We start from the raw sequence: 26,713 nt of genomic DNA on the forward strand, positions 1-26,713 counted from the left end.
TCTCTTGCCATGATTAAAGCTGCTCAACATGATCTTGGTGGTTCTTAAAAAAGCAGCAGATGCAAGTCAGAATGGATGGTTTCTGAAGTTTACATAACAAGACAAGACAAAAGAGAACCTCAAACCACAACTAGGCAAATTAAGTTGATTTGGGGAAAAATCAAATCAAAACAAAACACCTTCCTGGTTAATGAAGGAACTTCCTGATGTGAATGCCAAGTCATTTATCTTTCCTCAAAGGAGCCACAGAGAGGGCTCTTGAGTTAACAGGACTCTGAATTTACTTTCAACAGCTCAACTGTCTTGCAATAGGTATATTATAGAAATCATTATAGCAGTACAAGGTCAGCGTAACCAGCACGCTCCCTGACTGTGCAATGAGAAGTGATAATGAGTGCCGCTTTTGGGAAATCCTGATTCTCCTGGCGTATTTTATAATTGTGGTTATTTCTTTCACTTCCTGCTGTATTGTTGGCTAAAGCTTTCCATAGATAAAAAGCAAATACAGAAATCAATTGCCATTAAAGTGAGTGGGAATAAAAAGCCTGGAAAACAGATAATATTCCAGAGTTCTCTATAAAGCAGTAATCCCCATTCTTTCCATTAACCATTCTCTTGTACATTAACCAATTTTTGTTTTTCAAAATTTTCAATTGCAGTTTGCATTCAATATTATTTTATAGTGGTTTCAGGTGTACACCATAGTGATTAGACAATCACATATTTCAAAGTGTTCCCCTCACTATTTCAAGTACCCACTTGACATCATACATAGTCAATATAATATTGTTGATTACATTCCCTATGCTGAACTTCATAGCTACCAATTTGAACTTCTCAATCTCTTCACCTTTTTTAACCCAGATCCCCCAAACCCCTTCCCTCTGCCGACCATCAGTCTGTTCTCCATATGTATGAGTCTGGTTCAGTTTTGTTTGTCCATTTATATTGTTCACAGATATTTATTTAGCATCATCCATGCTGAGATACAATGGCAGGAACATCAGACATGTTTTGCTTCCTAGTGAAGTGAAGTAGCTCCTCATCAAATAAATGCTCAGCCAAGTGAAAGAGTGCCCGTGGGGCAAGGGCTACAAAGAGATGCTGTTCCTGAAGAGCTTTTACAAGTTGGTTCTGCTCTGGTTCAAGAGTTCAAAACAGATTTCCAGGTAAAGAGCAGCTTGGACTGAGTCCACAAACATTAATGATAATGAGGTCAATAAAGAGGAGATGGAGGGGAGGGGACTTCTGGCCCAATGGGATAACAAATGGAAAGGATTTAGGAATGGGGAAGTTAAAGAAAGCCCATGTGGCCACGGTTAGGAATAAGGTTTGAATCCAGGCTGGCAGAGATGGTGGATGGCAGAGTGAGAACCATGAGGACCATTTCAAGGAGTTTGGTGCTTACCCTATGAGATTCAGAAGATAATAAAAGGTTTTAAACAGAGGACGTTGCACAATTGGATTTACAGATTGGACATTTACTCCGGTGTATTGAATTGCTTAGCAAAGAACCCATGTACATGACAATAGACCAGATAAAAAGTCATTGTCACAATTGGTTGGGATAGTGAAGGACAGTAGAGATGGAGAAGGTGGATGAAATTGAGATACATCGGAAGGAATTTTGTTGGAGTGAATTTTAACAAACACATACCATGCAAGATTACTTAATGTTTGTAGGCTATATTGGCACCTCACCATGCACAATAAAGATTCTATTAACTTCATAAATAAATCACTTGATATCAGCATATTTGTAGGTCAAGGAAATAGTTGGATATTGACAATTCCACAGGGTTCCCTTTCTCTTGCTCAACATTCCTGGTGACTCAACCTAAGTGGAACATAAAATGTGGAAGTAGGTGTGGACACAGTCTTTTCCGGTTTTAGCACTTGTAATAGGATTTCTCTTGCCATAGAAGTCTAGGCCTCTGGAGTCACAATGGGTCACAGGAAACCTGGCTCAACACTTTTCTTTTACGGGGGGGGGAAATTTCAAGTTTTAGAAAAGTTAAAATACCTTTAAACAAAATTAAATAATATAATGTAACAACAATCATATACTAGTAATATAACAAAATAGATGCCCCGTAAGACTAGTTAATACCAAACCCAGGAATATTGCAGACCGTCCGCATAAAAATATGCAAGTAGCCTACACTGACCTCTAGGAAAGGGGACTGCAAATCTCCTGATGGCAAGGGAAGGGCTAAATGTCCCATCACCAGCGTGGAACACAGAGAGGAATAAGGATGACTACAGAGCTGAAGTGGATGCAGCCATGCCTACTGGCTGCTCTGAGATTCTGTCAGTTGCTTCTTATTTTTGTGATAGAGCATCCTGGCAGAGTGCTTTTGTTTTCAAAGCACCAGCGCCCACATCCATTCAAATAAATTAACAGCCTATCTCCACTCACCCATGTGTCAGAAATGCCAACACGTGGACTGACCTAAGTGGCCTTTTCACAGAAAAGTGTCTATAAAGAGTGTCATTGGGCCTCACACTGACAAGCCTTAGGTCACGGTTCTCTTTTCTCTTTCTTTCCTCTGTTTGTCATAATAACACCAACTGAACCACTCCTGACATTCTGAAACATGAACTTTGCTCCGGAAAGAGGAAGGATTCTCAGAGCAGGTGCTTCTGAATCTTCAAGCAACAATCTTTATTAAGACAACATCCGGTCAAAGAAGAAAAATGAAATTTATAGAAAAGTTATTGTGTACTAAATTTGGAACATAAGAAATGTTGTGCACCATCCATAACCTCTTTTAAGCAAATGAACCTCAAAGCAATTAACATGCCCCATGTCACACAGCTGAGAATTCTAAGCTAAGTCCTCCAAGTCAGGGAATGGTCCCTGGACCCTTTTCATTCTACTGCTTCACCAGAAGGAAGCCAGCTAGCCTCCTTCCCTGGAGACCAGTTGCTTGTCTCTAGGAATTTACTCTTGTGAAATTGTTTAGACTTAGCAACAGTGCGGTTACCTTTGCAGAGACTTTGGTTAGGTGTCTCGGAGGACACACGCACACACAGAAGGCAACATTCACTTAAATAATTAACTAGAAGCTAAAGATTCTGCTCAAAAAGAAGCATGCTATTTGGGGGTCAGGCCAACTGGATTCAGACAGGGCTGATTGCAAAGAGCATGTAAACACAACCAGCAAACAGAATCGCCAGGAGGCCCCTGTGCAACCACCCCATCCTGACACTGAAGCATCCAGGCTATGAAATATGCAGAAGACACAAGGTTGAATCAAAGTGCATGCCTTAATTTGCACCACACCAACTGAACGGTGAAATGTGATTTAATTTACTATATAATTTGCTTGTTCAACAAAGCTGAAAGATAACTCACTTAGTGCCACTTTCTTTGTAAGTAAGCTGGTAACTGGCGGCGTGCTTTCCCCGAATGGCTTGTTCCCAGTGCCAGAGAAAGCTGTTTGAGTGGAAAATGGACAAAATTAAGGGTCTGCTGCTGCTGTCTGTGCAGTGCACGCCTTTGTCCTCATCAAGTTTATTTGTGCAGAGAGGCACTAACGGCCCTTTGTTTTCCTAACGCGATGAAGTCACCGAGTCTTGCTTGGTGGCACACGACTTGGGAAAAATGCATTCGGCCAAATTTAGAAGCATTTGGAACTCACGAGTTGTGAATTTCGAACTAAACTTGAATCTTTGAGGAGCTCATCTGTTCCACAGCACAAGCCAGCTCGGCTAACAGCTTTGCAGCCAGGCTGTCCTCCGGGGGCCGAGCCAGGGTCCTCAAGTCCCTAGTGCTTTTCTCAATTGTCCCACGGAGGTGGCCCAGGATCCGAAAGCTTAGATGCAATGAGATGGGTGGATTACAAAGCCCTGAGCCTCCACCACAGGAGAAGAGATCTCCCAAAAGTGAAATAAGGAGTCTCTTGTGTTTTGCCAACATTTAAAATATTTTATTTATGTCACTTGAATCTATTTGTCCTTTTAGTCCACTGACACCATCTGAAGGTAGACATTTATTAACCACGTCCACCAGAACTGGCCTCGCTCTTCTGCATTCATTGGGAATATTCTAATCAGATCCATTTCTGGAATCTCTGCTGGCCCTGCCTCATCCCGGTATGCAGCCTCATCGGACACCTCCTATGCATCAGGCTCCCCGGCTGCTCTCAGGTGGCAGCCCTGACTAACAACAGGTATAGGAACTGCTCTGGCTTTGGTTGTGAATGTAAAAAGTCTATCATTATCCCAGAAGACTATGTGCCCTAAGCAGGGAGCTGCGTTGGAGAGTTGGGAGTGCACAGAGGTCTGATAAAGGATGCCCAAGGCCTGAATCCAGCAGGAATGTGTGACCTCAGGAATGTGTGGAGTGCAAGCGTGGCAGAGGGAGGTCTGAGCATGTCTCATCAGAAGCACCAAGGCAGAAACAAGGAGAGAATAAAAGCACTCACGTTCTGTGTCTGAGTCACAAACTCGTCCACAGGTGGGTGTCTGTGTGGGTGACAACCAACAGGAAAGTGGTGTGCATGATAAAGAGCTACAAGAAGAGTGAACGAAAGTGGAGCTGGAGAGAAAAGCTGGGGCCAGCTCATGAAGGACTCTGCACAACCTGCTAATGAGTTCAGACCGTGACCTGAAGACAAGTGGCCATTTCACCTGACTCCTCCTCTTCTGCAAAACACCCTGCAAATGCCTTTGCCCATAATTTGTTTCCACCATAACCTTGAAAGTCCATTCTCTTACCATTTCCATGAGCAAGCATCCTTATTCATCTAACTGTGCATATTCAATATGTCCTAATCCTCTGCCTTGTGGCATCCATATATTTAAACTCTTGGGACCCTTGCCAGCCTCCTTTCATTGGAGATGTGAGGCCCTCATTTGTTTCCTGTATTTATTCGTTAGGTAAATATTGTACATCTAGTTGTGCATAGGGGTAGGGGTAAAGAATTGATTTACTCATTGACTAAATAATTTCTGAGTTTGTACAGGGTAGAAAGTGTCCGTGTTGCTGAAATGACCATGATTAATAAGACAGACAAGGTCACTGCCCTCATGATGCATTTTGGGGAAGGCAAATAAGTGTATGAGCAATTCAAACAGAACCCAACAGGAAGCAATATAATGGGAGAGAGACATAGAGAGCTGTGGTCATGCCTAGGAGAGAAACCTAATTTGCATCTGAGCAGTGAAGGAAGACTTCATGGAGGAAATAGTACCTGAAGTGAAACCTAAAGGATTAGTACAAGTTATTGAAGAAACCATAAGGACTGTAGAGATGATAGACCCTTAGGCAATAGAGCCTATTCAGTATGGCAGGAGTGTGGAGTACAGAGGGGAGACAGGAGGGGTTGCAGAATGAGAGGAAAGAGCAGAGGGCTTGATTATAAAACTGCCAAAGAGCATGAGACTACAGACATGGGGTCCAATTGGAGACAGATAATTGTTCAGAGAGAAGATAGCTAAGGCCTCAACAATGGTCTTGACAGAGATGATAGAAAGGAGGCAACGGATTGGAGACACATATGGGACAACATGGTTACTTCTTGTAATGATGGCATGAAGCTCTAGCTCTGCCTCCAGAAGAATATAATTGACATGATAAAAATAATAATAATGTAGTAAGAGTCATGTCAATGGCCTAATGGACCTGTTCAGATGTGCCCAGGAAATCGATTTCCTTGGATTTAATTCAGGCAAAACAAAACATACAATGAAGGCTAAGCGCTAAACATGCAATTATAGTTTTCTGAGTTTGAAATTGTGTTTGGATATGTGGTGCACAATCTCTAAAATATAATTACTGAGGAGCATCGTTTAATTTGTATCAGTCACAATTTACAGCCTGTCTATGTTTAGAGACATGATTATAGTTTGAAGCTTCTTTTGCCTTCCTTGGTGCATAAAAAAATGATTATGAAGCCTTCAGAAGCCGTCGCCTTCCCTGAGAATTTCCAACAAAGGGCCCTTTAATCAGGAACAAGATCCAACAGAGCCAATGTATGCAAATATGCAATCTCAGGACAACTGTTGACTTTTCATAATGAGAGCTTCTAGAAGAACTGTATCAAACCCCAGCAGAAAGTGCCCGTGTAAGAGAATGCCCGTGATCATGATCAATGGTTACTGTACACGGAAGGCGAAACTCACTGCTGCTTCATTTTGCCATCAGAACCCAAGCCAGTTTCTGCCACCCACTTATTATTTTAACACCACCATTGTTTCAAATAGACTATTAAAGTATCCCTTGCCTGTCCTTTGTTCAGAGACCTGATGAGAAGGGACCTTTAAAAGCTGTCATGCTGCAGGGACAGTAGGTGACTGATCATCAACACTGCCATTCACAACTCACACAAGCCATACAACTGCTCTGGGTTTCAGGTTTACATCTGTATATATAAAAGCCTAAGTGACCATCACAATCGAACAGAGGACCAAACAGGCTGCATGGTGACTAGGCTGGCAGGGGGTTAGTGAGGGGTGAGTAGCAGGCTGTGTGGGGCAACTGAGTAGCAGGCTGTGTGGGGCAACCAGGCCAGTGGGGAGAGGAGAAAGTTGGGGGTGACCATGACAGCAATGGGGGCCAGTTAGGGACAGGCAGGCAGGTAAGCAGTTAGGAGCCAGTGGTCCCACATTGTGAGAGGGTACAGGCTGGGCTGAGAGGGACCACTCCCCTCATGCATGAATATCATGCATTGGGCCTTTAGTTTTAGCAATAAAGCAGTTGGACAAAATGGGTTCAAAGATGCCAATAGCTTCCAAAGATAATGACTATATGAAGGAAAACATGGCAATTCTTTGAAAAGCATTCTCTGTGTGCACATACACACAGACACTATTGTTTGGCTATGAAATTCTAAATGACATATGATTTTCTTCATGGTCAGAATAACTAAGGAATGCAGGCAATGACTTTACATTTCATATATCATTTTTATTAAAGTTTGGTTGTGGAAAATGCTCAAAAACTTTGCCAAGGTGAACTCTGGTAAAAAAAAAAAAAAAAAAAAAAAAAAAAAAAAAAAAAAAAAAAAAAAAAAAAAAAAAAAAAAAAAAAAAGAATGTGAATCTTAGATGTCTACATACCATGGAGTAGGGCAGCTCCCCACTTTCTGAAAGCAACCTCTATGGTCAACCAGATGGCTGTATGCCCTGTTCCATGGTGGGTTTTATTTTTTACAGGAATCAAGAGGGACAGAAGATAATTGTCCATTGTTATGAGACATTTTGGTAGCACTTCACAGGGACAAAATGACCCCTAATCATTTCATTATCTTCATGTGAGCTAAAAGCTGTTAAATGTGTCATCCTATACCTCAAAGTGGGATTGAAGATAGAAAAGACTTCTTGCAGAAGCACTGTATATGAAACCACTTCTGGGCGAGTCCCTAAATAATAAAATATCACTGAGGGTTTATTATGCAGCTGACTATAGGCACACTGAGAAGGACAGGTTGTGATGATAGGCCTGGAACTGTAATTTTCAGTGGTGGGTCAAGAGGATCATTAAAAGATATCACTTGAGCAAGGACTTGGAGGGGAGAGTGATGTAGCCAAGAAAGGCAGCTGAATCTCCCAGGAAGGAACAGAAGATGCTGTCCATGGGAGAATCTTTTCTTCTTCATGGAAGCCTCAATTCTGCTCTAAGTCTTTCAATTGATTAACTAAAGCCCACCCAGACTAGCTAGGGAAAAACAACCTTAAAGTCAACTGGTTATCCACTTTAATCACATGTACAAAATAGCTGCCTGGCAGCATTGAGATTAGAGTTTGAATGAATACATGGGGACTGAAGTGTAGACAAGTTGACACGTCAAAAAGGCCATCACACCCACAATAAATGCTCAAAATGTCAGACTACTAGCTATTAATTTATATCTGATAATTAAGGTAAGAATGGGTTATTATATTATATTTGAAAAAGAAAAATGGTATGAAAACAAAATAGTACTTATTCTTAAGTCCTCCATGAAAATCAGCACTGGCCATGCATCTTATATGTATTGTCTCTGTTTCTACCCCACAAACTACAGGCTTCCTTCAACTGCCATTATATTGTGAGCACTTTCCTATTTCATGTAATACTTGAAGACTTTATTTTAATTGCTGCAAAGTATTTTATCATCTATAAGTATCATATTTTCTTAATGGCACTCACTTTTGTTGGGCTTGTGGGTTTTTTCCACTTTTTAATTCTTTCACAGGGTGTCTTTGTATATAAATATTTGTCTGCATATGAGTTCTGCATATTATTGTTTTACAAGTTCCTAATTATTTAATAACTAATCTTGGTGGTTCTTGCAATTGGCTCTGCAAAAGAAGAAGTCATCCTTCATGTGTCCTGAATTAACCTTCCTCCTATACACCTACAATGGAACTTTTTGTGGAATATCTTTGTCAGAAATTAAGGGAAAAGGATATATCAATGCTTATCAGATATCAGGAAGGAGAGTATGACAATGAAAGTGTAAGATGAGGGAATTTTTCAGGGGTTGGAACTATTCTGAATCCTGACTTTTGTGGTAGTCAAAGAAATCTATATATGAGCTGAAATCCATAGAATTGTACATCAAAATTAGCTAATAATACCTTATGAAATTTAAAAAATGGAAGAAGTAGAGTGACAAAAAAATGTGGTGGTGGAGCAAAATATTAAATCATACAAAGATATAGTCATCAAGAATCACAGAAAGAATTTCAGCATCATGCTAAAAAAAAATAGAAATTCAGTAGAAATATTAATGCTACCTTAATGCAAACTATGAGTTCTCCATTTTATTTAACTTTATGGCTATGGTTGGGAGAAATTGAAAGTTCAGAACATATCATCCTTTCATTGGCCTTGACCATACTCTCAGGGAGACAGCAGACAAAGCAGCCACAAAATGACCAAGCCAATACTGGTGATCTCTAGTAACTTTCTGAATGGAGCACTCATGTAGTATAAAGAGGTCTTCACCTATTATCCAATGGGGCTGCTAGCCAAGCGTTCTGTGTTCCCAATCACAGGTATTCTTTTTTATATCCATCATGGACAAAGAATTTTCCAAATTGTTTACAGCTTTTGAGGGTTTTGGACTCTGTGAGATAATGAAACCAATGGTATGGCTCTTAAGATTTACAGTAGATAGTGGAAACCCATCCATTAACCCTTTTGGAAACACTATCCATTCAGATTTCTTTGGGTGGGAGAAGAAGGAAGATAAGTACAAGAATAAGATTTCAATTTAGCTTTAAGATGACCTTCTAAGAACGGGAACGATTCTTATGTCTCTCATCTCTTCCTCCATCTCTGCCCACCACCTGAAGCTATCGCCTTTTTGGACTTTCCCACCCCTTCTAGCCACATGGAAATGTTTTCTCAGAAGTGTGAATGAATATGGGCAAAGGCAAAGCCAAGACAAAAAACTGGCTCTGGCTCTGGAAGGGCAGTGTCAAGTGGGATTGACTTAAAGGTGAGTCCTCCAACTAGTAAGAGTCAATACCTCCTTGGCATAAAAGAAGCCAGCAAGACAGTAGCCCTAAGACTCCAAGCAGAAGCAAAGTAGGTGTTTGTTAAAAACCCAGTTACTGATGTAATGACACTACATTTGTTCCTTTTTGACACTTCCTGATGCTATAATCAAAGTCCAGTGAAGACTCAGGAACCCATAAATAATACCCTCTTCCCCCCTTCACCCCCTGTGTTTGGAAATAAGCATAATAAAGACAGAAGAATTTGTTAGCTTTTTGATGATTAAACCAGGGTTAGAGGACATGAACTCTGACCTGTGACCATATGAACATGCTGATACTTCCCCTGGAATTAGACAGACCACCCTCCCCCACCCACAGATACTGGCACAGATGGGCCACTATGGAAAAAGACCTGAACATATGTCTAAAATGTAGAGGAGAGAGTGCAATGCAGAACTACTCAGCTTCATTTCTCAGACTCCCCAATCAGAAAGCAGACCCCTCTCCCACTGGGGTGATGAGTTAGGGAAGGAAAAGACCCCAAGGTACTACTTGAGCTGAAGTCACCCCATTGGCTACCACTATAAAAAAGAAATTTACATTCCCTTCCTTATGGGCCAACCAGCTGAGCCAAGGTTTTTTTAGGCAAAAGACACACACAAGATGACATTGGGGCTAAAACAGAGTATTACCTCTGGAGGGCAATTGGGCATTGCCAAGGAAGATGGCAAAGCTCTCAAGGAGAATGTGAGAATATTGAGGATTTTAATTGCTTATATTGAGGACTCAAGGTTTTATATTGTGAAGTCATGGTGCAAATGTTAGTGTTTTATCAGGAGGCTGGAAGACGTGAACTCTCTATCCCACCACACCCCAAAGGAAGAAAGCTTTTGAAACTCATTGTTTGAATAAGCCCTTGGAGTATGGGATGGGGTGGGTAGGAAGTCAGGACCCTATGGAGTGCCTGTCCTCTGTGGGTTCCATATTATGAGAATGATAATGGCTTTCTTAGAATAATTCCAGGGAACATTTCCACCAAAATATAGATGGGGATCAGCTGGTGGGCAAGGAGTGATGGTGTGAGAGGCTGAGAACACAGCCTTGAAATGTCTATGATGGATGATATTCCTTTGAAGTCCTTTATTTGTTCTGTCTAAAAAATTCATGAGATTTTAACATTCTGTCCCACAATACTTTTTATTTTTACTTTGATATAAAGATGAAACATAAATTACCTACCATTAAGGAAAATGTGTGCTTTCTGGGAAGAGGTGGGATGCTTGCCCTTGGGCCTGCATATTCCAGACAGGTGGCTTGTTCCACTGCACGCACTCTCAGGTTTGAGGATCTCTATGCATATGCAATGCATATCCACATGTTCATCAAATATTTCCTACACAATAATTGTTTGCAGGCCTTCCCTGTTATACATATGGCCTAAATCTCAAGGAGCTGTGACTTCTACAAGACGAATTTACACTTTTCATTTATAATAAATGTTCAACGCTTATTCCGGTTATTGTGCCTAGCAGGCATGTTTTTAAAATATATTTTGTATCATTGTAATTCATTATTATTATTCTAAGAGTATATTGAAAAGAAAGGCAAAATTATTGGATTTCTGCTTAGAAAGAAGAAAAATTTTGAAAGCCTTGACAAAAACACAAAACAAAACAAAACCACATACCCTGACCTTAATTAGGTTGAATAAGTATTTTAATTTAAAAATAAAACAAAACCGAGATTGCTCAATATCTAATAATAATATGTGTACCTTGGAGTATGGCAGTGTATGGCCTTAATCACTGACCTTTGGATGAATTAAATATCAATACCAGCAAGGCTATAAGTTCCTTGAAACAGTGATTGATCTAACCAGCAGATTTAAATATAGGTTTAAGTAGAAAAGTAACAGCTATAAAATAATTAAACTAAAACATAGGAGTAGCCCTAGCTGGTTTGGGTCAGTGGACAGTAATTTCCAAAAGTTCATCCAATAGAAATATAATTCAAAACACAGGTATTGTTTTAAATTTTCTAATAGTCACATTTTAATAAGTAAAATGAAACAAGGGATTTTTAAAGTTCAATATATTCATAATATTGCCATTTCAACAGGTAATTAATATAGAAATATAAATAATATATTTTTACATTCTTTGTACTAAAACTTCAAAATCCAACATATATTTTATACTTATGCACATCTCAGTCTAAATTAGCTACATTTTAAGTGCTCAATGTCCACATGTGACTAGTGGCTACCATGTTGGACTCCAGAATATCCTCATGAGTTGCTCATCAGCATAAATGTGTGAGTGGGTCTGTGCATTTGTTTTAATCATAGACTTTGAAAATAACAACCATACTTGATAGAATTTATTATAAACTTTCTGATCATCTATTATACAGCATACATTAAACACTGTACTTCTTGAGGGGTGGTTTATGAACAAACTTTATAAAGGATAGGTCTAAGATAGATTACTCATATTTGTCCTGATTCTGTATATTAAGATTTGAGATGCTTCTTGATGTTACTTAGTTTTTACCTTCTGTATTCTTCATCAATACTGGGCTTTGTGTTCCCTTAATGTGCTGTCATAATGTCACATTCTTTAGACACACACCCACAGAAAATGTTAGTTTGCATGTGAAAAATGCACATAAAAGTGATGTATTCTTTGAGGGAGGAACTGGAATATTTTTCCATAAATAAAAATGATTTTATTTGATTACTGTTCTCTTGACAAACTTCAAGATTGTGGCAGCTCAAAGATATATGATGTTCTTCCAAGTTGAGAAATTACTGTATTAATTTATTCTATCTTTTGCTTATTTTGGAGCATAATATTTAAAAATACTAAGACTGTGGTTTGAATATCCAATGCTATAAAAAAAAAACCCAAAGTCATTTGACTAATAGAGATTTAGTTATTTCTCAAAATATTAATTACTTTTGGATGCAGAAAGACCAAGGGATAATTACAACGCTTTCTTACAGAAATAAAATAGTCATGGAGGTATGTAGTTTTCCTCTGAGTGTTTTCATGTATTATTTGTGCAAGCACAAGTTTAACAGCCAATGCAAAGAAAATTCCAAGGAGTACAGTGGCAATTCATTGGACAATGTTAAGAAGGCAAGTTAAGGAAAACTATACAATATCAAGAATGGGAATACACCTTACATAACAACAGCCATATCATAACAGCTTCTATCTAATAAAAAAAGAAGCATGCAAATTGACTGTACCTCCACCACACCTATCAGTCACACCCACCAGCCAATCAGGAGCAAATATGCAAATTAACCTAACCAAGATGATGGTTAATTTGCATATTCAGGCACAGAGCAAAGACTGAAGACAGCATAGAGGAAGCCAAGCGCTGCCAAAGGGAGCAAAGCTGTGGGAAAGCAAGCAAGTGGGGTGGCAGAAAACAGAGGGAAGCAGGCAGGCCTGGGGAGAGGGGAGGGAAGCAGAGAGGGTGAGGGAGAAGGGAGGGAAACAGCGAGGTGAGGGAGAAGGGAGAGAAGCAGGAGGAGCAGTGGAGACTGCTGCAGGAAGCTCTATTGCAGGAATCTTTCTGCAACAGGCCTCTAGTAGGATAATATATTAAGTGATTAATATATTGTTAGGAAAATCATGAATATAACATGACTTATTCATGATTTTCCTAACAATACATTAATCACTTAGTATATTTCATGTACAATGCTAAATATATAATATTTATTATGTTACCTAATGCCAACAGCTATTCTACAGGTAGGGAAACTGAGGCACTGAGAGTGATGCTCCTGAAGTCATGTAGTGACAGAGCTGAGAATGAAGAAATCATGCTATCTCTAACTCCAGAGCCAAGCTCTTAATAGTTATATCACACAACCACATCATGTCACACCTCATTTTCTAGATGAGCCAACTGAGACCAGAAAAAAAATGACTTGTAAAGGTCATAATGCTAATTAATGTCATAGCCAGAAACAAAACCCAGAGTCATGTATGTTCAGGAATGCTGGTCTGAACTTATCCTGATCAGAGAAGTATTTTGATAGATATCCATTGTTCTGCAGCAATGAAGAAACTATTCCTGAGGTCATCAGTTTTCACACAGGACCCCAATCATCTAGGATCCAAGTAGAATCAATGGTTTCTAAGAATGGAGCCCCAGCAGAATTTTCAGGAGCCTTCGTCCTGGCTGTTCTTTCAAGTCTCACTCATGTGAGCCATCTGCAATATTCCACAACATTCAAAGGAGAGTTTTTATCCATTGCTTGGCCTACCCTTTGGTTATCCTAGCTTCCACATGAATTACTGCAGTAACCCCCTGCCTTATATTAATGAACATGGAATATGAAGACCTGGGCTTTAATTCCATCTCAGCCACATGCCTTTGCACACTTGGGTTTGCAGGCAAATCCCTGAAAATGTGCTTCTTCATCTGTGTATGGAGATGAGAGCCCCACCTTCAGAGGTTTGTCCCAATGTGAAATGATGTGGGTCCGCAATCTAGATTTATTATGCTAATGAATGAGAAGAGGAATAAATATTTATTTTTAAACTTTTCAGCTCCTTATGCTAGTTGTCACATGCTCAAGTTTATTCCCAGTTATTGCCTTAACCATGAGTAACATTCTTCATCCTCATTCAGCAAAATTCCATCTATCCCTCAAGACTAATGTGCAAGAAAAAATTCAGATGTTGAAATTCTAAACCCCAAAGGTGATGGTATTAGTAGGTGGGCTTTTAAGAAGTAGGTAAGAAAAAAAGGGTGGACCTTCAAGAATAAGATTAGTGAAAGACTTCAGATAGCACCAACCCCTTTCGCCATGTGAGGCTATAAGAAGTAAGCAGCAGGGAAGCAGGCCCTGATCTGACCACTCTGATGACCTGATCTCAGACTTCCAGCCTGTAGAACCATAAGAAATAAATCTATTTTGTTTTTAAGCTCTCCAGTCTGAGGTTATAGCAACCCAAATGGGACTAACACATAAAATATTTTTGTTCAGTGTTTCAGTCAATACCAAACAACCTTCTTCAGACACCTATTGCCCATTCTAAAGTGGTCACCAGGAGATACATATATATATACTCCTCTGATGAACATGAGCCAAGTCCACTCTCTGTGATGCCAGTTCATGTGGGCAGCCTGCCCTAATGATTCTGGCCTTATGAAGCTCTGCCTGTTGACAGACTGTTAACCAGGTGTGTGACCTTGGGCAATTACCTTAACCTCTGAGACCCAAATCCTTCAACCATAACATAGAGGTAATTCCTAGGTAGCGGAGAATGAAAGGGCCAGCTCAATAAAAGGTCAACAGCAAATGGTTCACTCTCCTATTCTTTCTCATCCATTTTTCTGCCGCACAGCCTGTCATCGCCCTGTGACCTTCTTGAGGGCACAGATCATGGTTTATAACTCAGTGCACTATTACATGTGCAATAAATTTAGATTAAGTGCCATCTGTGGGGTTGAATGAATCTGACCAAGAAGCACATCCAGAAGCAGCACTGGGCTCTAATCCGGGCATACTTTCAACAACCCCCTTGAACAGTCATTCATTTTACACCCATCATGTCCAGGCACTCGGCCATGCAAATGTAAATGACAGAGCATTGACCTCAAGGAATCCACTGAGAGATGGAGAGTGGGGCATTACAGTCCTGCTCACAAAGTGTCCCCTGCACTGTAAGGCAGTCCAGCATCTTAGACATCCCTGTGGGAGAGCAGAGAAGTCCCTCTCTTCCGGAACCTGGGTCACAGTGGCTGGAAAGCTTAGATAAGAGAATGGCATGAGAGCATTAGAATCTGCAAACAGTATATCATGGGTCAGCGAACAATAGCCCAGAGGACAAATTGAACTGGCCACCCATTTTCATAAAGGAAATTGATTATCATGAGGAAACACAACGATGCCTATTCATTTGCATTTCACCTAGGGCTGCCTTAGTACCACAAGGGTAGAACTGAGTGACTGTGACAGAGACCATATGGCTCACAGAGCCTAAACTATTTGCCACCTGGCCTTTTGAAGAAAATGATAGTTTATCTGCTCTATATAAAGGAGATGTATTATTGTAATTATGAATATTATTCTCATAGCCACTTACAGAGAGATGATATGATGTGTGACAAAAGCTTGGGTTTGTAGCCAATAGTCTTGGTTACAATGCCCTCTCTACCTTTTGGGAGATGGTCTCCCTGGCTGCTCCTGATGCATGGGCTCTTTTGCTCATTGAACTGGGCTTCCCTCATGGATTTCTTTCTTTTCTCCCACACCTTATGTATGGCAGGGCATAAATGGGGGACAGAGCTTCTACTTGTTTCTCATTTCTGCTTTAAGACACCATTCCTCCTGTCTGTTATAATATTCACTATTTTCCTAGAAAATTCATGTCATCACATTTTATCTCCTTTAGCTCTGTTGTGTCACGTATCAATCACAACCAGCTATTCCTCTTCACTCACTGAAGAATTTGACACCTGGTCATCATCTTTCCTCCTCATCATTTTTTGTTCATTTCAACATAGTTGATGATGAATACAATGATCTGAGGCATAGAATTACATATATACCTCTACTTTCACTTCCCCACCTTCTATTCTGCCTTGAACCCATGTCAGAGAAGATTGTGTTACGACCACTACAATAAAACTGCAATTGTCAGAGTGACAGGTCATCCCCAGGCTAGCAGAGCTAAAATTCAAATTCAATCATCATCTTAGAATCTTGGGACGAAGCGACACAATTGATCACTCCATCCTTCTTGGCACACTATACTCCAGCTGAAGACTTACCTACAAAGGACATTATTGGGACACTGGAAGTTAATGCTCATTGTCACTCGGGGACTCCACTGTGGTTCTCAGACAAAACCCACAGCCACTTCATGTGGTTTTCCTCTGCTTTCCCAGGCATGGAAACTGAACTCCCAGAGTGAGCATCCCAAACAGACCAGGAGGAAGCTGCATTGCCTTTAATGATTTGACCTTGGATGATACATAGCATCAATTCATCACAAGCCCACATATCAAGGGAAAAGAACATAGATCTCACATCTAATAGAAAGAGCATCAACAAAACAGTATAAGAGCAGCTTGTGAGGTAGAAGAGCTTTATGGAGCCATCTTGCAGAAAACAAGCTTTTACAGATACATTGAAAAGAACCAAGGCAAATTTTGAGATATTCCTGCTGAAAATGTGCATTGTGAATCTGAACAGGAGGTGCTATTAGACATATCCAAATTGAGGCACATTGTGAAAATAATTGACCTACAATAAAAAATGTCAAGAACATGAACTTTAAGGAAAGAATGATGAATGTTCTAATAAAAAATAGGTTGAAGAGATGTAACAACTAGAGGCAACATGTGATTCTGAATTATACCCTTTCATGACAAAGAGCACTATGGGGATAGTTAGGACACTTTAATGGAATTTGAAAATTAGATGGTAATATTGTATCAAGGTTGCATTCCTGATTTTGATGAGATTATTATGATTATGTAGAAGAATGTTCTTGTTCAGAGGAAATGAATACTAGAATATTCAGAGGAGAGAATCTGTCAGGTCAATCACATACCCTCAAAGCTCTTTCTTCTACAATTACAATTTCCAAAAGTTCAAGATTGCTTGATAAAAAATTCATTCTTCTTTGTTTGATTAAGCAAAGCAACAGCTGGATGCCCAAGGCCAGTTATACTAAAACCATCAAGGCAATGGGATCTATCTTCAAACCAAAGAAATGTGTACCAAATCTCTGCTTCCCTTTGAATATGAAAAGACGATATAAAAGGGAAAAATTAAATAAAAAACTTAATTCATATATTTACTATCAGATTCTTTTGTGGACTTGTTTGTTTATTTATTTGTTTGTTTGTATTTTACTGGGAAGAGAACTCATGCTGCTTGGTGCCCTCTGTAAGAGAAAACAAGACCTGTTTCCTAACTAATTCACACTTTGTATTGACTGATATCACAGCAGGCATTTTAGAATAATCAATCCATACTGTGTCATAATGATATTAGGCTAAAGGACACACACAGAGTCAGGAATTTTTAGCAGTCTCTCTATTTGTGTGACTCTATTTAGACATTATGATATTCAAGTCCAGATTATACTCAAACTTTTTCAACTTTGGAAATCACCTTGTTGCTATGGATAAGTCTGGCCCTTAATTATTCATTAAATTATTTGCTTTTACAAAGCCACAAAATATTTTCACCTTTAAAGAAAGAAAACATTAAGAATTAAAGACAGTTTAAAAAAAATGAAGTATGATTTTTAAAGTCTCCACTCTTAACACTCATCTACATAATAAAAACTTAACTGACCATTATGGTGGAATGACCAGACAACCAGTTGCTATGATGCTCATTGACCACCAGGAGGCAGACACTCAACCAGTGGTCAGTGCGCTCCCACAGGGGGAGCACTGTTCAGCCAGAAGCCAGGTTCATGGCTGGCAAAAGCAGCAGCAGTGGCAGAAGCCTCTCCTGCCTCCACAGCAGCACTAAGAAGCAGTGAGCAGGCAGGAAGGAGTGAGGGTGCCCAGACTGGAAGGGGGAAGTCCAACTGCAGACTTGGGCCTGCTCCTCATGGACATCCCCTGAGGAGTCCCAGATTGCAAGAGGATGCAGGCAGGCTGAGGGACCTTCCCCTCCCCCAGTGCACAATTTCATGCACCAGGCCTCTAGTTTAATAAAATGTAATCATCTAAGACCAGGGACAGGGAGAAGACATAAGACATTCATGTCACAGCTGCTGCTGAGCACAGTGATGGGGAGAGCAATGACATATGAAAAGAATTAAGGGACATAAATGGCAATTGTTAAATCATCTTCAGAATTATTTATATTGACATTTTTAATATGAAGTAGCTATGACAAATTTTATTATTTGCTAATTATGGATGGTGAGCTCTGAAATATCCTTTGGGTGATTCTCTAAGTTGTCTGTCTGTGTCTGACCTCCTTATTTCTAGAAAGCCTTCATCCTTCTCAAATCTAAGGAGGGGATATGTGTGGATTGAAAACTCTATCCTAAAATTCATATGAAATCACAAGATACTGAGAACATCCAAAACAAACTTAACACGGTTGGGGAATCAACACTTTCTGATTTAAAAACTGACTACAACCCTAAAGTAATCTAGATAGTGTAGTGAGATAGAGGATTAACATGGGTAACAGAATAAGAGTGTCCAGAAAGAAATCCTTCCATACATACTCAATTTACTTTCAACAAAGGTGCAAAGTCCAACAGAGAAAGAAGAGTATTTTCAACAGATGGTCCTGGGACATGTGCAGGAGCATTAAGTTACCCTTCCATCTCACAACACATACAAAACTTAACTTGAAATTTAAATAGAAAAGTAATGACCATAAAATAATTAAACTAAAACATAGGTGTAGCCCTAGCTGGTTTGGGTCAGTGGATAGTGTTTGCCTGAGGACTAAAGGGTCTTGGGTTCGATTCCGGTCAAGGGCATACCTTGGTTGCAGGCTGGATCCTCAGCCTTGTTGGGCACATGAAGAAAACAATTGATGTCTCTCTCTCACATAGATGTTTCTATCTTTCTGTCTCTCCCCCTCTCTAAAAATCAATGGAAAAATAACCAAAAAATAAAATAAATAAAAATAAAACAATGTAAATCTTCAGAACCTTCAGTTATGATTAGGTACTATGATTTCTTAGGTACAAGAGCAACAAATGAAGGAATAAATTGCAAATCATCAAAATTAAAAACAGCAGAAAGCTTTTGTGATACAAATCATACCACTAAGAAGTGATAAGGCAATTCACAGAATAGGAGAAAATATTTGTGAACTATGTATCTGATAAGAAACTTTTAAGTACAATATGCGAAGAACTCCTCAAGTCAGTATAACCAGTAAAAAAAATTTAAAATAGGAATGGATTTAAATATAAATACCTACATAAAAATATTCCTGACATCGTAAGTCATTAAAATGCAAATAAAACACTAAAGGGATACCCCTTCTTACCAGCTGTCTGACTACAGTCATAAAGACATAGTTAAATGTTGGTGAGCATGTGGAGGAATGGGAACACTCATACACTGTCGTTGAGAATGCAAAATGATGTAGCCACTTTGAAAAACAGCTTAGTTCCTTGAAATGTTAATCATAATTACCATGCAACCCAACAATTACTTTTTAGGTGTATATCTATCCAACAGAAAGAAAGCAAACATCTACATAAAAGCTCGTACACAAGTGTTCATAGCAGCATTATTCATAATGACCAAAAAGTAGAAACAACCCAAATGTCCATCAACTGATGAATGGATAAATAAAATTTGGGATATTTATTCAATGGAATATAACTTGGCAATAAAAAGAAATAATGTACTGGTTCATGCTATAACATGGGTGAACCTTAAATAGATTACGTTAACCGAGTCACAGAAGCCCACATATTCTATGACTACATTTCTATGAAATGTTCAAATTTATAAAGATGGAAGGGAGATTACTGATTGCCTAGGGCTGACAAGGAAAATGACTGTTAATGGCTATGGAATTTATTCTAAGGGAGACAAAAATGTTCTAAAATTACATTGTGGTAATGGTTGCACAACCCTGTGAATATACTGAGATAGACTGAATAATACACTTTAAAAAGGTGAATTGTATGCTATCTTATCTATATATATAAAAAGCCAGCAACCATAATGGCCATAACAACCATAACTACTGGTTGCTATGATGCCCACTGTGGCCAATGAAACAGCCTAATCAAGGGGTGGCACCGGCTGGCCAACCTTGTGGCCCCTCCCCACTATGGGCCTGCCCCTGATCAGATTCTCCTACCCTGATCAAGAGTGGGTCGCCAGCCGAAACCGGTTTGGCTCAGTGAATAGAGCATTGGCCTGTGGACTGAAAGGTCCGAGGTTCGATTCCAGTCAAGGGCATGTACCTTGGTTGCGGGTACCTCCCCAGTGGGGGGTGTGCAAGAGGCAGCTGATCGATGATTCTCTCTCATTGATGTTTCTAACTCTCTATCCCTCTCACTTCTTCTCTGTAAAAAAAATCAATAAAATATAGTGAGAAAAAAAAGTGGGTCGCCAACCAAATACCCCCTCCATCCCCCCACCAGCCCTGCCCCCAGTTAGCATATCCCACCATGATAAACTCACTGCCCCTCCCCCAGAAGCCAGCCTGCCCCTGGTCACACCCCCACCCCAATAGGGGGTGGGGCTGGCTAGCCAACCTCCTGCAATCCCTCCCTGCACTAGCCCACCTTAGATTGGTCCCCTGACTCCATCAGGGGCAGGGCCAAGCAGCCAACACATGGCATCTCCCTGATCAGCACCCCCACACCCCATTCAGGGTGGGGCTGGCCTGATCACCACCCACAGACCCTCCCCATGGCCTAATTGGCTCCCTAACCCTAATCAGAAGTAGGGCCTGCCAATCACCCATAGCCCCTCCCCTCAGCCAGCCCAGCCCTGATTGATCCCAATTTGGGCAGGCCAGCAGGCCATCCTCCCACCATCTCTTCCTCCTGACAGGCTCAACCCTGATCTGCCCTTATTGGGGCTAGGCTGGCCAGACCCTACCTGTGCATGAATTCATGCACTGGGCCTCTAGTATTCCAATAAAATATTTAAAAATGGTTGTAGTGAGTGACTGTAATGGATCATAGATGTTAATGAAAAACAAAGATAAGTAGTCCACTCTCATTAGCAATAGATTAGTATAGATTAGTCATTAAGACTAAATAAACCAAATGGAATAGTTTGGCAAACTTCTAACACCTTGAGGCTCCTTCATGTCTCAAGCTTCATTGAACTCAAATGTTGCTTCTTTAAGATCTGTTGGGAAGTCCATAAAAAATTCTTCCAGAAAGTGGACTGTTTCTGAGGCCGTTCTCCATTCATAAATTTCTGTCCTTCCAGGTGACTCATGCCCTTTCTGCCTCTGCATCTGTGGCTCAACCACATTATATACAGAAGGATAAGTGACACCATTGAGTTATGGCTTCAAGTACTATCTGTACACTGATAGCTTTTAATCATGCATCTTCCACCTGAACCTCTTCCTTAAACTTCAGTCATGCATGCATTTGAACATCCATTGAACATCTCGAGCTTGACATTTTGATCCCCCAGCCAAACTCCCATTGCCTTTTCCATCTCAGTAATGGCAATACCATTCTTCTAGCCTCTCAGGCAAAGCTTTCCAAATCACCCTTGACTCCTCTCTTGTTCTCACTCCCCACCTTCTATTCACCAAGAAATCCTACTGGCATTACCTTCAAAATATATTTAGACCTACTCATATCTCTCATCTCCAATCCCACCTCCTCATCCAAGCCAGCTTTATGTACTACCTAAAACACTGGAAAATCCACCACAAGTGCCTTCTTGTTCTGTCCCAGATCTTACCGCCTGCCTCCCTCATGCCTTTCAATGTGTTTGCAATGCTGAAACCTGAATGATTATTCTTACGCATATCAAATCTCATGCCTCATGTGCTGGATTTCCCATGCTCTTTACACGATAGCCAACAACCTTTAAGGTCCACAGGTGACTCAGACAGACTTCTGTCCTCACTCTGGTCTCTTCCCCTACTAATTCCTTCCATCCATTCCAGCACTGCCTCCTTGCATTCTATGAAAAACAAAGTGTCCTTTTTTCAGATATCTGTAAGGTTAGTATCCTCTCCTCCTTTACCTCTTTACTCACATTTTACTTTCTCTATGTGGCATCTACGGACGCCATCTTTAAAATTGAACTCCCAACATTTCTGGTCCTCCTGACTTCATTTATTTTTCACTTAGCAGTCATCACTATCTTTATATTTTATAATATATACAAATATGAGTAAAACTATGTATAAACATAATATATGCACACGTACATATATAGTTTCCTATATATTTAGCAATTTTATATAAACATTTGTATTTTTAGTTATATTTAATATATAAAATTGTATCCATGCACTTTTATATTTTTACTTATTCATATAATTTACTATTCACTTTACTTGTTCATCATGTTCATCATCTGGCCCCCACTCCACCTGAGAATATACAAGCCTGGTGAGGGTAGAAATGTATGCTGGTTGTGTTTCCTGCTGGATCCTTGAGGCTGAGAACAGGAGTTGGAAGCTAAGGTGTCCAACGGATCTAATTAGTCACTTCTATGCACACGACATGGGGCAGAGCCCTGTGACACAGGCACTGATCTAACTGCAGCGGAATCTGGGAATACAAAGAGGCAGAGAGGGCTCCTGACCCTCCCAATCCCTGCCACATCCAGGATGTAAGGATAAGAAGTGCTGGCCCTGCATTCTCTCCAGTCACTAGCCCGCCCTGCATACAGCATGTGTGGGCTGTGCTGGGACACCTTTCCGGGTTCATTCCTCCAGGATGATGCACTTTCCTGCCATTTTTCCTTACCTAGGAGGCTCTCTAAAGCTATACTTGTTTCTGTCACTTTGACCCTCACCCAGGCTGCCTTCCAGTCAGAGCAGCAGTGCCAGTAACCACAGCCAACAAGAGCCTGTCCCTCCTCTTTTGTGAGGAAAGCACCATTTTCTTCTTCAAATAAAGGCAGAATCATTTCCCAGTAGAGATTTGGCAGCTCTCCAAGTGCTCCCACAGAGGCACTCTCTTTGCAGTGCTCCCCTTGCCCCTCCCAGCTCAGACTCCCTCATGCATGCAGCTATGTTGGCCAACTTCCTGGTGTGAAACATTCCACTTGCCTAAGGCCCTAGGATCTTCAGCCACCTGTGGAGCAGAGCACAGAGGAGGCCAAAGCCACCACAAGTTATGAAGCACTCCTACTCAGAGAGATGAAGGGAGATGGGAAACTTTTTGTTTCCCCTTTGTTTACATTTACTGCATTCTGACAATTCCAGTTTCCAAGAGAGCCTGGCATCCCTTCCCAGCTGTTCCCCAAAGAGACTAGTGTAGTGCCTGGCACACGGTAGTAGCATGATGCTTATTTGTTAAATGATTGAAATGCATGCGGGTCTCTGCCATGGGTTCTATGAATGCAAAGTCATGTTTATCTGTGGATGGGCTTCATGATCAATATTACCATTCATTCTATTCCACTGATAAGACACAGAAATTCATAGAGGTGGGATCATGGGCCTAAAGTTCCAGAGATAGTAAGTAACAGAGCTGGAAATGGGGCCAGGTCTTCATGTAGCCAATTTTCTTACTTTTCCCATGAATCCCAGGTCTGGGAAGTCAGCGTGCACTCCTGACTGGTGCCTACGACCCTGGATCTACCTGCTGGAGTCACTCAGTGTGGACAGAGCTGTGATGCTTCACTCAGGACCCAAAGAGAGGGGCCTGCTGGTGCCCTTCCTGCACTCTTACAGAAGAGAGGTAGCTCCCATCCCACGGGTGTCCCCCACACAGCCATGTGAGCCCCACAGCCACAGACCTCTCTCTGCTCAACTACAGAGAGACAAACGATGACTGTGCTGGTCATAGTGTTTGGCTTGGTCCTGGCATTTAGCACAGGCCGACCATTGTGACATTTAGTCTTTTGTCTCAGGCCTCATAACAATCCTCTGAAAAAGGTTTTATCTTCATCTCTATTATTCAGTTGCAGGTCAGTGCCTCCCTCAAGGTCAAACATATGGATGTGTCTGACAGAAACATCCATCTAAATCTGTCTAATTGTAGAGGCTGGGGTCACCATGTGGATGCTGGACACCATCTCCAGAAATATGTATGTATACAAAGAAACATGTAGAGACACATGTGAACAACTCTCCAGCTTCAACTGTTTGGAGTTGGCTAGTCTCTTTTCAACTTAAAATTCCTCAGCTGATAATTACTAAAAAATAAAAAAAAATTAAAAAAACACCACACAGACCCTAACTGACTGAGTCAATGGAAATGCTGATAAGTAACATCATTGGTTTGAATTTTTAAAAAATGTTACTTACTTTACTGATTCAAAAGAGCTTAGTGGTCAAAGCACTGGCTCTGGAAGAAAATGTCCAGGTGACAGTTCTATTCCATCATATGCATGCTGTGCGATCCTGGAGAAGTAACTCTTCTGTTCTGGCCCAGAGTTCTCCTCTGTCAAACCAGGAAATAAATATCTATGTCAGAGACCTGAGTTGAGGAGTACAACACATAATGAGATATATAGGCAACGTACCCAACGTGGTGCCTGACATATGAAGCTTTGAATAAATGATAAGTGTTCTTCAGATAAAGTGACCAGCTTTGAAAAGATCACTACAGGTGCTTTGTTATTATCATCATTGACCATGATGATGTTTGGCTTGTGTGTTTCCTTCATTCCAATTGTGGAATAAAACTATGTATATATTAGGGAGGGAAAGATGTCAAGATCAGACGCAGTGCTTACTATGAGTTTGGTAGGGGCCACAGTGATGTTGCAGCCTGAGGACCAAACCCACACAAAAAGCACCAGCATCTTCCTCAAAAGGCAGAAGCCATGAAAGCAAGCCCATGCCTGAAGATGAATATTTGTCTCACGGAGCAACAGAAAGATTACTTACATATTACTTTATATAAAGCATATAAACTACTTTTGTTGTCAACTTTCATTTTTAAAAGTGTCTAATTTGTCTTGGCTGGTAGGGCTCAGTGGGTTAGGCATTGCCCTTTGCACTGAAAGGTTGCCAATTCAATTCCAGTCAGGGCACATGCCTGGATGGCTTGAGCTCCATCCCCAGTGTAAAAGTCAGCCAATGATGTTTGCTATCACATCGTTTATCTCTCTCTCCCTCTCCTCCCTTTCTAAAAATCAACAACTACTTTTTAAAAAGTGTCTAGTTTGCACAACAATTATGTGATCATATAAAGTATGGCCCCTTTTTATCAATAAGTTGAGTCTCTTTGAAATATGTTGTAAAACTGCCATAAAGCCAAGGTAAACCTTCAGCACCAAAGCAACAATTCTGCCACAGTGATTGAGCAACAAATAGGGTCTGAGTTTCCTGGTGGTCAGGGCAAAAATATTACATGATCAATTGTATGATTATGAAAGAGATATGGAGTGTTTTTAAAGTGATTTTGTGCATGGGACTTTCTGTTGGGGGAGAAAGGACTATTAAAGGGCCACGAAGAAGAAGAGGGCCCCTTCTGAGGCATTACCAGGGAGTGTAGGCATTCTGCTCCTGTCTTATGCTGGCTGTTGGTGTGCATGGAAAAGTTTGATAAATTGAAGGAACTGACCACAGAAATTTGCTTCTATGATATTCGCTGGGGTTCAGACATATGTAGAAATGTCAAATGAGTTGTTGTCAATACACAACAAACACCTTGTGTGGAATGGTAAATCTGACTCAAAAGAGGAGAAAGAAGTAGCCATTATTTATCCTGGAGGATCCATGAATGTTCCAGTATCAGGCGTTGGCTATTATTTCCTTCATCTGGATCTGTGCAGGTTCTTTGGAAGGCAGATGTGGGAGGCAACATCTAAAAACCCATCTTAAACATCTGTCAGTGGAATACAATTCAGCAATTAAAACAAATAAACTAGATTTATACACATTAACATAGACCTTTAGAAAACACCATTATGTTGAATGAAATCTCAGCTAATTACAGAAAAATAAACATTGGAATACTGATGTTTGTATAAAATTTTAAAAACACCAGCATATGGCCTATGGATTTGAGGCATAAATATTTGACTGACAAATTACACGTGGAATTCATCCTAATCATTGTCTCTTGAGAAGGAGGGGATGATCTAGGATGGGACTAAGCAGCAAACTTTCACATCATGGTAATATTATATTACTAACAACAATGGGTGAAGCAAATATAAAATGTTAGTACTTATTAAATTAAGAAAGACAGGTACACAGGTAGTTGTTAAATTATTCTCTTTTTGCTTCTATGTCTTTCAACGTTTGCATAAAGCATGAAAGCACACCTGTTTAATAGGTTCATGTTGAGAGCCCAGCAGGACTGCTCTGAGACACTGCCACATCCTAATCCACAGAACAAGGAGGCATTGCTCCACCTGCCACAGACCACAGGGCTCTGGCCACCCTCATGTGCAGAGCCATCCCGGAGGGGACCTCAGTCCTAGGAAAGTTCAGAGGAGCACCATGGAAGAAAGTCTTCTGAGCTTTTGAAAAGCCCAGAAATATTTCAAAGCTATTTTGAAGCAGCTGGGTTTCTATTGTAACTGCATCCTAGATCAAGAATTTGGGGGAAGCTTCCTTTTGTAGAACCTATAAAATAATAGGTAAGGGTTGGTTAAGTCAATGCGTTAGGCTCTTGGTAAGTATTTA

The 26,713-nt window shown here is 40.4% G+C and overlaps 1 long non-coding RNA gene across 1 annotated transcript in view; it reads right to left on the reverse strand.

Annotated features, from left to right (window-relative positions):
* Positions 1 to 6,968: 6,968 nt before the first annotated feature.
* Positions 6,969 to 26,713, reverse strand: part of LOC311613108 — a 195,691-nt gene continuing 175,946 nt past the window's right edge. The window contains exon 2 of the long non-coding RNA XR_014793396.1: positions 6,969 to 7,048. This is a non-coding gene — a long non-coding RNA (uncharacterized lncRNA). The remainder of the gene's footprint in view (positions 7,049 to 26,713) is intronic.

The sequence above is a fragment of the Pipistrellus hanaki genome (assembly GCF_964339955.1).
Source record: "Pipistrellus hanaki genome assembly, chromosome: 1".
NCBI classification, from domain to species: Eukaryota; Metazoa; Chordata; class Mammalia; order Chiroptera; family Vespertilionidae; genus Pipistrellus; species Pipistrellus hanaki.